The following is a 15,158-nucleotide window of genomic DNA, read 5'->3' as shown; positions in this document are numbered from 1 at the left end:
AAGTTTGATAATAGTCAAATCAATACTTTCAAGACACCTTCTTGAAGTTATGGGGGCATGTTTGTTTAGATCAGGCGAGGATCTATTTAAATAAGACCGAAATATAACTGTGCCCAGATCAATTTAAAAACCAGTTAAAAAAAACACAGAAAAAGAATAGCCCCGACATCGAAATGACTAAAATTACATACAACAACATGAAAATTCAACTAAATCAAAACCTTTTTTTCTTATTCTGAGTCAGAGCTAGCTTGTCTTCTTTTTTGCTTTTTTTGTTTTTCACCCTAAAGTTCTTTCATGGCAGACATTGACTCAGCTGCATTTTTTCGTATAAGGCTAATTTTTCTTCATGTCTCTTCTGCTTTTTCACTTCTTTGTCTAATTCTAGCTGGGTTTTTTTCCCGACGAATATTTCTTAGCTCTTCAATTTCTTGATCCTTTTTTTTTCACTTTCCATTAATAAATTGACAAGTTTTTCAAAATGGCGGGCCTTAGATGGGGGTCTTCTCCTGGGATTATGAATATCATTAGCACGATTTATTTCACAACTAGCTGCTAAAGTTGATGGAACGGAGTTTTCATTTTGAATGAAAGTTGATTGTGCAGGGAGGGAGTTTCATTTTGAGTGAAAGTTGATGGTGCAGGGTAGGGAGTTCCGCTGTTAAACTCAGCATTTAAAGAAGTATCAGCTTGGCTGATATTATTCAACTCTTCATTTAAATTTAATTGTCTAGGCTGAATGTCTTGGCCCCTCTTTATATTACATTTTTCTAAAAAAAAAATTTTGATAACAATTTAGGCGTTTGAGTTTCTTTCATGGAATCCCCAGTATAAGTTGGGTGAATTCCATGAGCCTCGCCAAGGATTCGCTGAATGTCCTTAAAGAAGCATTTAAAGAAGTATCAGCTTGGCTGATATTATTCAACTCTTCATTTAAATTTAATTGTCTAGGCTGAATGTCTTGGCCCCTCTTTATATTACATTTTTCTAAAAAAAAAATATTTATAACAATTTAGGCGTTTGAGATTCTTTCATGGAATCCCCAGTATAAGTTGGGTGAATTCCATGAGCCTCGCCAAGGATTCGCTGAATGTCCTCCATAAAAAGAGGGGGGTCGTCCAGAACTTCCACTCCACTTCCTGTTGCCTGTGTCTGGGCAACAAATTTTTTGTATGCCTTAATCATATTACATCATTTATTTTTATATTTGATTCCTGGGTTTTCTCCCAAACTATACTCCATTTGCTTTAAATTATCTCCAACCAAGTCCCAAACTTCACTCTTTTGTTTTTTATCATCACTTAACTTTGGCCAATGCGTTTATAAAATATTTAAAAATATTTTGGTAGCATCAAAGTAAATTTTTTTTGGTGCTTGTCTTTCTTCCCAGTCCAAATTTGTATTTTTTTTTTTCTTTGCATGAATTTTCTATAATCATTTTAAAGCTACTTTCATCAAATCCAGCTGATATAGCTTCTGTGAAACTGAAACTATAAAGTATTTCCGGTGATTCTCCTAAAAAGAAACAATGTTTATTATATATAATATGTATCTAACAGAAAAATGTGTAACTTAATGAAAAATAATTATATCACTTTAAATATTACAGTAAAACAAAAATGGTTGTATCTCTAAATTACTGTTTTAAGACAAGTTTAAAATGATGTTTTAAAATATTATTCCAAAGTTTTATAAATCTTATTTTGATAGAATATAGAATTTAAGATAATGACTGAAGATGATTTTTTTTTGCTAAGTTTATGAAATGTATTTCCAGTCTCAACAAGTTGTCATGTTCGCAGCTATCTCAGCTCATCATACTACTATTCCACCATCCATGATTTTTCCAAGGATGAAGCATCCCCCACACATACGCAAGAAATTTCTACCAGGGAATGTGGGAGTTTCTCATCCCTCAGGGTGGATGACTGTAGAGAACTTTGTTTATCCTAAGTACTTTATCAAACAAACATAATATTGTAATTATGACCAGCCTGCGTTATATCTCTGATCAAGCTGTGCACTGGGGTACATTGGTCACTCCTGACTTTGCATGTCAAAAATGCTGAACAACATAATGGGCATAATGGGTTTTGTTTAAGATAGTAATTAAAGGGATGCTTTTTAGTAAGTATTAATTTTAGGTTTTTTTTTTAATAATGATATTGGTAAGTTTTTATGGCTCCTTGGGGTGATGATTATGAATATGATAGCAAATTTAATGAAAATGTTAAGGTTTAAGTTTTGTGGTGCTTTTTGGGTACTGTAATATAGTTAGGTTATTATTTTTTTTGTTTTTTTTTTTTGTTTTGTTATGTTAGTGTATTTTTGCCACCCCCTTGGACAAGTTTTTACTTCTTGGGTTGACCACTAAACTTATGTTAAGTTGTTCGTTTGCTTAGAATAAATCTCTCTCTCTCATAAAAGTCTTAAAAAAATAATAGGGGCCAGAACAATGAATCCTGCAACATTTGGTGTTCAAACCTTTCTTCTAGCCTTCCCACTTTGGCTAAACTGTCTATAACAGCAAAAGTGGGACAATTTATATCCACCTTCCCCTTCAACTACTGCAAAGAAAAGAAGAAGGAAACAAATTATTCTATATATTATGCTGTACATAATATTTTCTGGTCTATCTGAATTATAAGACATTCTTGTGATTGAGACTTTGCAAAATAGCCAACTGAGAACCATTGTTAAACTGTTTTCAAGAATTTTCTCATATTTATCTTCATTTTTCTATTGTAAAACATAAACACTGGTGCTTTGAAAACCAGTTATTGCAGATTAATTTGGAATTTAACCCCAGGTTTTCAAGTTCATTGCAGAAATGTTTACATTGTTATCACTTTTCTTTATTTTAAATTTTCAGTTAAGTTTTATCACATATTTTACATTTTTTAAACTAAACATGTCTAAGTAAAATAAACTTCTAGTGTTTTCAAAATTAAGTTATCTATTAGCTTATTCTTCCTAATTTGAAAAAAATCTAAAAAAAATTTGACAAGCAACTTCATGTACAACATACTTTACTTAATTGATATCACAATATGGTAGAACATGGAATACTATGTTCAAACATGAATAGTGTATGGAAAAATTCTTTTTTGGGGAAGAAATTTAAAATCCAAAAAATTATATATACTATGACAATGGGAAAGTATCTAAGACCATAACTATTAAATCTGATGCATTGCTTGGAAAAAACAATACGGGACATAAATATAAAAAAATGGCAATCATGTTTTTTTTGGTCAAAATTTTATTTAGGAAAATTAAACACAAGGCCCTTCATTTTCTAGTTTCATTATTATTGCCTCTTCATATTTGCAATTTTTTTTGGGGCTCCTTTATGGTTTTCTATCCATAAAGGATTTTATTAATCCATAAAATACAAACAATTATTGTGACTTTTAAAATGTATAACCAAAGAAACAGACAATTAGTTTTATTTCGGTTAACTTGTAGTGATGACTGCCAATTAGGTAAGCTACAATAGGAGTAATCATGTAAATCTCCAGCTTTTTTAATTTTTTTGTACAGCTTCAGTTTACAAAGCAATAGACAAGTAATTTGCAAAAAGATCTATCAACCCCTAATTACTATTGCTCTATTACAAATAACAATAAGACCAAATTTTTCAATGCAACAGTACCTAAATAATATACTAGCAACGACTTTATAGTACAAAATAAACAGACTGAAAAAATTTGTTGTTTTAAACTTTTTGGTCCAGGATTTTTGTTCATATCTGTGCTAGACGTGTCTATAGCCAAGTCAACTATTGCACACCCTGAGGGGTGTGGGAATAGGCCATAATTATAAGCCAACAGGCAGTTGATGATTTATTAAACTCTTCAATTTGATGGAGTGCTTGGAAAGCGCTATCTGACATGCATATCATGAAATAACAATAATGCATTTGTTTTTTGTTCCAACTCTTACTTCACAAGAATATTTATTATTTAATACATACTGTAAACTGACAGGTTTCAAGGTTCAATTCTATTTTTGAATAACAAATTTTCCATCGTGTATTTTCAGCTTCATTAATTGTCATCTCTCATGTTTGAAGTTTTATTGCTCCTTTATGGCATTTTAGGTGGTTATACTTCCTGATGATACTGCATTTTTTGTTTCTTGCTAAGTCTGTGGTTAATTTATGTAATTTATTTTTGAGCATAATAAAAGAAAGTCTTTTAATTAGACTTATTAGACCTAAATTAAAAGTTTTCCTGATCAGGTCTTAAGAACTCTTTTGCAACCTTTTTTTATTCAAACACATTTGTTTAACTGATTTAAAGACACAGGTATCACTTGTTCAAGTAATTAAATTTGATTTTTAAGACCTGAAGAAGTTGAATAGATAAGAATGTGTATGATGGAAAAATTATGGACAAGAGATTTATCATTTGACTCTAAAATCAAAAACCAAATAACTTACAGCTATGTTTGATCCCATTAGGAGTAGAGACAAACATTGAACTATTTGTGGGCTCATTCAAAAGCTAGTTTGTATGTCTAAGCAGTATCAATTTAATGTTTTTATTTCACATCAATAATGGTAAATGCTTGGTTGACAATATAATTTAGCTTTGATGAAAGTCACTGCATTGCATGATGAATTTTTTTATTCTTTTTCAAAATTTAATAATTACTCTGGGGGGGACAGTCAGAATTTAAACCCCCAAAGGCCTCAAAGCCTATAGTAACCAGAAGTTTAAAATCATTCAAAGAAAACTCTCTAGTGAAAAAAATAGTTTGTAGCTGATTCAAGAATGGTAGGCCTAATTGTTATTTTACAATTTTACTTTGAAGAACAAGTGTGAGATAAAGTTGGGAGAAATAAAGGGGGTCAGTTAGGTGAAAAGTTTGGATGACCAAGTCCCTCCTTGAGCATTCAAACATGGTGTATATAACAGGTAAAGGGGCCTGGATTGAGTTGGGAAGTCTCAAGACTTGGGCAGATGTCCAAGAATCTCTTAACATGAGCAGTGAATAGGAATAAAACAAATTTATTCTCTTCTGTCTATTTGTTCAAATGGAGCCCAGACAGTAATTTGGAGATGTTTTTTGGCCATCCATGCAGGCAATTTTATTTAGAAAAAAAAAAATTAAATGAACTTTTTAAAAGTGTCTGATGCCCATTGAAAATGACTTCACAACAAAACTTAATTCATTTTTGAGAGCGCTTCAGGCTCTTTTAAAAAATTCTGCAAAATTTTTGTCATACAAATATTTGAAAATTAAGAATAAGAAAAATAAAAAATATCCTGTGAACTACCCAGGGCTATAAATTTAACCGAAAAACAAGCCTTTAATGAGTTGTTGTGGTCCCCATCAATGACTCAAAATGGAACTAGTCCCTATAAGGGAAAGGAGCATGAGAGAGGTATCGAGTGATCTGATCATTTTCTCACTGGCTAAATTGTAGGAAAAAGTAAGCCTATAAATTTATCAAAATGCTCCCAGATAATTGTTAAGGCTATTACTTCATTCCTTAGTGTTATTTAGTCTATCTTTCTCAACTGTTGGTCAAGAACATCAAAAGCCTCTCAGGTAAATTTTACCAATAGGCTAGGCTATATTCTGTATTTAAAAGCATCTTCCTGGGTTATGTTTAGGACCTAGGCTATGATGGAAAATTCCATATATCCTGCCACACTAGGAGGGAGGCTCCTAGTGTGGAATGGTAGGCCTGGAATTGCAGTGTGGAATTACTTCTAGTAGTAATTGGAAAGAGTTTTTTTTTATTCAACAAAAGATATAAAATCTTTAATACCTACCTTGTTTTTGGAAGAGAAAACAATCATTCTCATAGCTAACAAATTGCCACAAATTATTCATTTTTCAATAACAAATCGCCAAAATTTATCAAATATATACAAGATTCTATGCAGGTTGACGTTCTACTCTGTTATTAACACAGAGTAGAACTTTCGATGGATTTGAGATCAACTTTGAGTTCAACTTTAGATGGATTCGAGGAGGATTTACGCAAAAACATACATCCAGCTAGCAAATCCAGCGCGAAAACATAAATCCACGTGGATGTTGAACTCGAGTTCAACTCACGTCCTCGTGAAAACGGCCTCTAGGAGGCACATGAAAGGGCTCTAGGAGGCACATGAAAGGGCTGTGCCCTCCTCAACGCCTCGCTCTTTACGCTAAAGTTTTTATTGTTTAAAAAAAAGAGTTGTGAGAAAGTCAAACTTTAGCCTAAAGAGCGAGGCGTTGAGGAGGGTACAGCCCCTTTCATATACGGAATAATTTCTGTTCGTTTTAAGATTTAATGTCGCTCCTTACTTTCAGTTTAAAAAACCTTTTTTTTATTTAAAGGCTGCAAAAGCGGGGGGTTTGGGGGGGGCGGCAGCCCCCAACTGTGCCTCCTAATCCCTGTACGTTTTAAGGTTCGACCTTGTAACTCAGCCTCTTTAACTCTTTAGAAAGCGTAGTTTTTTTCAAATAATTTCTGCACGTTTTTGTACAGTTTATTACTTATTATTGCTTGACTAACTGTTAGCTGATCGTGTCAGGAATTAAAGATGGGGCTGCCGCCCCCCAAAGCCCCCGCTCTTGAACATTCTTGTGTTAAGACTTTTAATTCCTGATTACTCAAATCACGTCGTACAGGGTGCCTCCTAATCCCTGTACGTTTTAAGGTTCGAACTTGTGACTCAGCCTCTTTAACAGCCCCCCAACTCTGCCTCCTAATCCCTGTACGTTTTAAGGGTCGACCTTGTAACTCAGCCTCTTTAACTCTTTAGAAAACATATTTTTTTTCAAATAATTTAAAAAAGAAACTGAGTTTCTTTTTTAAAGTTTAAATTCAGTATATAAAAAATTTGCTCTGACGGTGAATCGAACCCGGGTTTTCCACATGAGAGTCTGGAGTATCAACCCCTGGACTAAAGAGAAACAATTGTAATTGTTTTTTAGTAAGGGGAATCTATTTTTAACGCAAGCAAATCCCTACAAAACTTGATATTTGGTTTTTGGAAAACAGGGAAGGAGTGATCAGACTGAGCTGAAATTTCGAGGATAAGCTCCCAGGCCCCAGAAAAGCTTATTCTCTAAATTTCAGCCTGATCAGACAACGTTAAAGGGGGGTAGTGGTGGGAAAAATTAACATGGGCTATTATAGGAAAACGAGGTTTTTCGTAAATGTAAATTCGGGGGATCATTTTTTCGGTCTGAAAATATCAAAAAGCCCTAACAGGTCGAATTCTGCTTCGAATGATTCCTCATTCACCCGGATCAGTTGCCAACTGTGGCCTGTAGGCGTGGATAACAAAAAAAAGAGAAATGAAGGTTAAGTGGCTATATTTGGTTTTTTGAAAACAGGAGTTTTTTGAAGGAGTAATCGGATTGAACTGAAATTTCGAAGATAAGCTCCCGGGTCCTAATAAAGCTTAACCTCTAAATTTCAGCCCAATCGGACAACGTTAAAGGGGGGCTGTGGTGGGAGGGTCGAAACTTCCGGCCAGTTTACCCCATGAAGATAAAGTCATAGGAGGATGAAATTTTGCAAGTTTTTTAGTTTGAGCTTGGGCTACAAAATGCGATTACCGCCGTCTCTCTGCGACCTCTAGGACCTGAAATCGCTTAACATTGTGGTGGGTCGCCTCTTTATAGAGGCACAGTGTGCCTCTTTGAAAAGAAAAGAACTTAAATTTTACACACTGAATGAAAGGCTCCAAAATGATGTGAGTATCATGACAGCTGAAATAGCTGCCATCAACATTGCATTGGAAACCATTATAAAGATGCCAAACCCCCCAAGAAACACCCCGCTTATAATTTATTCAGACTCAAAATCAGCCCTTGCCTCAATATCACCAGAACATTCACACTACCCAGACAATGATACCTCCACCACTCTTGTACTATTGAACCAACTACTTAAACAAGGTATATCCACAAAATTCCAGTACATCCCAAGTCACATGGGTATAAAAGGGAACCACAAGGCAGATGAAATAGCTAAATCTGCCCTTCAGCATGAAATAATTTCTGGAAGACCTATCCCAGTAAGAGATGTAAACCATTGGCGCCTAAAAATTTATCTAACAAACCAATGTCCACCAAACCTTTCTCCATTTACATCCCGGAAAGACTCAAAGATGTACCACAGAATACGATCAAATGCTACTGGCCTTAACAGCCAAACTTATCTCTATCAAAACACAACCATTCCAACAGTAATCAGCCCTCTTTGCCGCCTATGTCAAACCTATGATGAGACCATCAACCATGTTCTTTTTGGTTGCCCTGTGGCAACTCTCAACCATAAAAAAGAATGGCTAACTTTATCTGCTATATTCAAGCACCTCCAGCTAACCCCTAATATTGACCAACTAGCACAAACGAGACACTCTTCAACTGATGATGCTGAATTGTTCAAAGCTGTCTTTAACTGCCTAAATATAGGTGGTTTCATCAATGATGTATAAAGCCTATTATTGAATAATAATAGTCTAATCTCTATATTTGATTTCCCAGGACACCCCTGACATAATCATACAATACGAAAAAGGTTAAATGGATTCATCCAAAGCCTATAATTGAAGAAGAAGAAGAAGAAAGAAAAAATTTAAATGGTAAGAATTCCTGAAAAGATAAATTCCGGCCTTTCCAAGATGCACAAAGTAGTTTAGGTTTAAAATGGTAGATGTACTAGCCTAGTTAAATAGTTTCTGGGCTTTTTAACGTCACCTACATTTTTAACTTCCTGAACAGGCAACTATTTGGCTGTCTAGGGTAGGCTATTCTACTGTTTAAATGAGGGTAAATTTCTAGGTGGCACTGTAGGCTAATTTAGCTAAGATGAAAGTGAAAATGTCATTTGATGCCTTTGTTTATGCTCTTTTTTAATTCAGTAATTGCATCTGGGGTAGTTGCATCTTAGGTCCTTTAGGGGCCCCAAAGGTATTTCATTTTTGTAACCACCCAAAGAAGTTATGAACTCTAGTTGGTAAAGTTCTATGAAATCATATTATTGAGTTAGGACAAAAGTGAATACACCATTCAATGCCTTTTTTATGCTGATTACAAATAAAATAATCATTTCTATTGGAAATGAATTTCAGCCCCCCCCCTATATATGCCAATTCAGGGTTAGGTTAGGTATAGCCTATATAGGGGGGGGGGGCTGAAAATCATTTCCAATAGAAATGCTTATTATGTTCGTAATCAGCATAAAAAAAGGCATTGAATGGTGTATTCACTTCATTCCTAACTCAATATTATGATTTTGTAGAACTTTACCCACTAGTTAAGTTATTGAAAAGTGGTTAAAAACATCACTAGTTTATAAATAAGTTGTTCAAGAGTAATACATTCCAAAAATACTTACTTATAGTAATTTAAATCTCATTTATTAGGCAACTCAAATATAAACTGTTTTCCTACCATATCAAGTTTTTCAAATGCTGTCAACAAAAATAGCACTGAATTTTGCAATTTAAAACTTTGCCATCAACAATTCAGGGTAGATATTTGCACAATAGGGGAGTAGGGGTGTGTAAATTTCAGGGTTTCTTTGCAGTGGGCCATATAATTTAGTTAGGATAAAAGTGAAAACATCATTTGATGCTTTTTTATGCTCTTTCATAATCTTTGTAAAATGCCTTTGGGGCCCCTTTAAGGGCTCAAGATGCAATTAGCCACAGAAGCAATTATTGAACTATGAAAGAGCATAAAAAAGGCATCCAATGACATTTCACTTTCATCTTAGCTAAATTATAGTGCCACCTAAAAAAAAATACCTAACTTTCTCTGTAAATTTACATTTTTACACGTTCCCTGTCTTGTTTTTCAAAATAAATAAAGGCCTAGAATATTTCTCTTCATAAGGTGACATGCTAGAACAAAAGAGAGAGAATTTTTATTTTTGTGTTTTGGACAATTGATCCCCAGTTCCCCTTTCCCCCTAATGGTCTTTATAGGCTTAGGCTATTCAATCAAAGTGATATAATAGTGTACTAAATCATATACAAGAATGGATAAAATTGAAGAAACAAAGGAAATATGGTCAACCAATATCTGCTGTAAATTATTAAGAAAAAATTTAAATCCAGTCAATTATAAAGAATTTTAATGTACAATCAGGTTCTTGAGAAGGAATCATCATATAACCATTAACTGAATCAACATTGACAAATTCCACTCTACTAACAGGAAATGCATTTGAAATATATAGCTTTGGCTTTATGTTATGATTTTAAGATTGTTAAAGGTTAAGATTTAAAACTAATTTGAATATTTTTAGGTTTTTATTGTTCTTGAAATTTTTTAAATTTGCAAACTAAAGAGGGTTAGGGAGTAAAGTAAAGCATAACTCTTTAGGAATGATGTTAGTAATTTTTTTTTGATTTTTTAAAGTTGTTTTCAAAATTCATTAGTGTTCTCTTCTGATGACACTGAACTATTCATTAACACCTTATTTCACTCTGAGAAGGATTAGTTCTGTTTTGGCACCAAATAATTAAATATTACAATTTTCACCCATAAATGTTACAATTTTAGGTTGTTTTTTTGCCCTCAGGACATGCCACGCAGGGCACTTAGCACATATCAGTCTTAAATTAACCCATCAAAAATGTTTTTTTTTTTTGTATCTGGTTTTCTTGTAAAAGCCCATATAATGCCCAATTACCAAATTTTGAGACAGCCATTTTGTTCAAAAATAGTCCAAAGGTCATATAACTGTGCCTCATTGTTAAGGGGACAGCTTTTCTCCCCTTCCAGCTTCTAAGGCAAGGGCTTTAAGCTATGCTTTTTTGGGGAAGGGGGAAATGGTTAAAAGGGTATATTTTGATTCCAAAACATCCTAACTTTTTGAACATTAAGGTAAATATATACAGTTTTTGTAAAACAGCACTTTTTCTACTCCAGAAGGCTTAATTTAATGACTTTTGCTTTGAAAAGGGTTTCAGTATGTAGAAAAAATATCTACAAATCTAACTGTTTCATTTGAAATTTACAGTTTTATCAGAGAAGGGTACAAAACTCCAATTTTTTAAATTGGAGGGTTTTCACCTATAAATTCAACTCAAAAAGTCAAAGTCAAATGCTCAAAAAATATGAATATAGCATTAGGCCAAGCTGCAGTTCCTCAGATTACGGAAAAATCTAGCATCTAGCATAAAATCAGTTGGGTAAAGATACTGATGATTCAACAGTTTTTGTAGAACAACACTTTTTCTACTCCAGAAGGCTTAATTTAATGACATTTGGTTTGAAAAGGGTTTCAGTATGTTGAAAAAATATCCACAAATCTAACTGTTTCATTTGAAATTTACAGTTTTATCAGAGAAGGGTACAAAACTCCAATTTTCTTAAATTGGAATGTTTTCACCTATAAATTCAACAGATAAAAAAAGTTACCTGTTTTTGGTTTAAGTTGGAACCCTATTTGACACATGTCAAAATACTTCAGGAATACTTGCAGGCAGATCCTGGTGGATTTGACATGTCTATTCTTTTTATTTTATTGAATTGTTTCTCTTCAACTTTGTCAAATGCATAATTGTATAAAATACTATTCAGATAGTGGAAGCAAAATACTAAAAAATAGCTTCAATTATAGGGACAAAATTGGAAAATAATATAGAGTGTAATTGTGTGACCTCAGTCTCTATAATATATTGTGTGATATAGGCTTATAGTCTGATATAGGTCTCTTTATAAGTGCTACTTAGAAAAGCCCACTTTGTCTCAGCTTTAATTGTTCTGCAAAGATTAATTTGTTGTTTGCAGTTAAGGTGATATCAACATTTGGCCATTTCAAAGTTAATCTACCAGTTTAATCTACTTTAAAAAAACTTTAGTTTGGAAAGTCCAGAATTCTTGAAATATGCATGTCCTACTTAATATGATTAAAACTTTGTGATGCCAATGAGTTTAACATGTTTCATTAGAATTTTGGGTGGGGTAGAAATTCTATGCTAATTATGGAGGGGTTCAGAGAGCATATTTTGTATTTTACAGCTTGGGATCTATTTGAAAGAAAACATGTATAAAATTTGCTAAGAGAGGGTGTACTTCAAATTTATTCAGTGATTAATGAATTAGGGTGTTGTGATCAATCAAGTCAAATGCTTAAAAATATGAATAGAGTATGAGGCCAAGCTGCAGTTCCTCAGATGATGGAAAAATCTAGCGTCTAGCATAAAATCAGTAAAACTACAATAAAAAACAACTTTTTGAATGTTTTTTTTTTTTCATGTTAAATACTATTAAAAATTATAGTCATCAAAACATCTCATTTTTGAGAAAGTATCCATAAATTTCACAACTGTTTTCATCAAAGAACCCTCGAATTTTGACACTAATTTTTGCTATCAGTTTTACATGTGCAGTGAAGTTTTGACAGAGTCACCTATATTTTGACAGTGCCTGTTGCTGTCTGTCAAAGAATTTGACAAGGTTACCATAAGACATTTTCAAAAGAAATGAATCTCATAATAGAAGCCAATATCTACATTTGAATTTGGCTGAAGGAAGATTTTTAGACACTTGGAGCATAGTTTCATCAATAGACCTGTAATATTAGCTGCCATTTTAACTTAATTTTATCAAGAAAAGGTCAATATGGCGGCATTTTACAGAAGATCAGCTGTATCTTGATGCATTGGTGCTGATCCCAACTTTTTTTTTTGACAAAAAAATCAAGTAATGACGGTTTGAACATTACATAGCTAAAAAATTGTCAGGAGCTCATTTTGTGTCAAAACAGGAAACTGATTGAATTGAATATTCTTTTAATACCTGGGTGTATTGGGTATAGTGTCCACGTTTTGCATTGTCAAAATATAACAAAGGCTTCAAGAGATGGTGTTTCAAGTCATAACTAAGCAGAGTTATCCTGTTTTGAAGAAAAAATTCAACAGTGGCTCCAAAATTGCACTGTCAAATCATTGGTACCTTTACCTTACACAACAATCAAAATTCATTTTAATATTAAACTGTAAAAAATCATCCATCATTTGTGCAGGAATATAATTTTGATTAAAACAGCTGAACTACCATGTTTTTGCTGGGTTCTATTTCTATGAAAAATTGGTATTCTTTTACATCAATTTTATTTGCAGAATTTTTATCTAAGAAAGTCTCACAAAGGCCTAAAATATCAGTACCCAAATCAAATAAAAACTTTTCAATCACATCCTGAATGCTCACCCATCCCTGACAATGCCAGAACAATATCCTTCTAAAGCAAGAATTCTTTTGAGTTAATTCATTATAAAATACATATTTGTTTGGTTGAATATTAAAACAATGTAAAATATTATGACCTAAAGGATCTTGAAAAACCGAATTCAATAAAACTGACCTACTTTCTAATTCTTGTAACCTTGATAACAGGATTTCATTCAAAATACTATTCATTATCATAATAAAATTATCATTATCATAATATTAAGTTATATTTGTTACTGTTCTGCAAATATTCACATGTAAAAACACTTTATTTTTTCAAAGCAAAGTAGTCAAAACACAAATTATCCTGCTAAAGTGTGTGTAGCTTTTGGAATTTTGTCTAGTTCTGCTACTGGCAGCTTTGGAACTATTTTCTTTTGTGACCTATATAGGTCTAGACAGGTTTTTAAGATAGATAACAGCAAAGACAAGGAAACATGCTATTAGAAGATAAGTAGCATTGAGAAATATAAGTGACATTGAGAATCAGAATTTGTCAAAAACAACAATGGAGAACAAAGAATTGTGCAGTCAGCAGTCACGAAAAAGCAAATATCAGAGAGCATCAAAAATGAAAGTGAAGAACAAAGAATTGTGCTATTAGAAGACCAGCAACTGCGAGAACAAGAGTAAATCAAAAATGACAGTGAAGTAGAAAAAAAATATTATGTTAGAAGAACAATGCCATTGCAATCTTCAACATGAGTAAACTCTTGTGAAAAACACAGTACAAAACTATAAACATGCAGTAGGCTATGCAAGTCATAATCAAAAGTCATTGGGACCAGTCAGGGTTGTATGTATTTTCTGTGGAGTCGTCAATTTTCCCAAGGAAAAAGCACCCTACAAAGGTGATTCATTTGGAGGTTGCTGTTTGCTTGGTCGAAATGCATTGCCATCTCAAGAATTTTCAAACGAATTGGCTTGGCGTTTTATACTGCATCACATGCTCTCTAAAGAGTTCTGCAAGTAATTTCGAAACTTGAATTTAGACAAAATATTTTGTGAGGCACAAAATACTATGCCAAAGTTCAGGTTAAGACGCAAGAAGCAGAGGATGATGTAAATTACTGCTCTCAGTATAACCCACAGTTAAGACATATTGTGTTTTGTGGTAAAGGAACAATGTTAAAACTTAAAACAAACAGAAATTATTCCGTATATGAAAGGGGCTGTCCTCTCCTCAATACCTTGCTCTTTACGCTAAAGTTTTTATTGTTTAAAAAATAAAGTTGTGAGACAGAGTCAAACTTTAGCGTAAAGAACAAGGCATTGAGGAGGGGACAACCCCTTTCATATACGGAATAATTTCTGTTCGTTTTAATGTTCTGTTCATTTTAATGTTGCTCCTTACTTTCAGTTAAAAAATAACTTGTTTTTTTTTACTTAATTTCTGAACGTTTTTGAATTAATGCAGCTTTGATTTTGGCTCACCATAAATGAATAATTAAAACGAAATTTGCATATTAATTTTCCTTTTTTTTTGGCTAATTGGCTTTCTCGAAATTTTGTTCTGACGTAACTTACGAATTAACTTCCTTAACGAATTTCTATATTTGTATGTTTTTATTACGTATAGTAGGGAGTTTGCTCCCTATTCAATACCTCGCTCTTTATTCTAAAGTTTGAATTTTGTTCGAATCACAAACCCCTGAATCACAAAGGCTGGTTAATTAGAATAGATAGCTCTTTTGAAAGTACTAAAAAACTTTAGCGTAAAGAGTGAGGTATTGACTAGGGGGCGAACCCTCTCATATATGTAATAATTTCTGTTTGTTTTAATGTTGCTCCTTATTTTCAGTTGAAAAAAACTTGTTTTTTTATTTAATTTCTGATCGTTTTTTAAATAATGCTGGAAAATCTGGCGCCCCCGTCATGGAAATATTCCTTCCCCCAAGGAAAGATCCCCCCCGTAACTCCTACTCCGACCCCAACCCCCCACTAGAAAAAAATTC

The 15,158-nt window shown here is 33.2% G+C and overlaps 1 protein-coding gene across 2 annotated transcripts in view; it reads left to right on the top strand.

Moving 5' to 3' along the window:
• LOC148944083 (uncharacterized) overlaps window positions 1-15,158 on the top strand; it is a 215,533-nt gene that overhangs the window by 182,375 nt on the left and 18,000 nt on the right. Inside the window, exon 1 of one of the 2 annotated variants that reach the window (XM_089100794.1) lies at window positions 8,627-8,928. The exons of the other annotated variant lie outside the window; for it this stretch is intronic. The gene's annotated coding sequence lies outside the window, so the exon portion shown is untranslated. Of the gene's footprint in view, window positions 1-8,626; window positions 8,929-15,158 lie in introns of those variants that run through there. 2 annotated transcript variants of the gene reach the window in all.

The sequence above is a fragment of the Artemia sp. Qi Xiang Cuo genome, chromosome 14, assembly GCF_049724085.1.
Source record: "Artemia sp. Qi Xiang Cuo chromosome 14, ASM4972408v1, whole genome shotgun sequence".
Lineage (NCBI taxonomy): Eukaryota > Metazoa > Arthropoda > Branchiopoda > Anostraca > Artemiidae > Artemia > Artemia sp. Qi Xiang Cuo.
The sequence above is the reverse complement of the archived record's forward strand: the minus strand, read 5'-3'. Positions and strand labels throughout refer to the sequence as shown.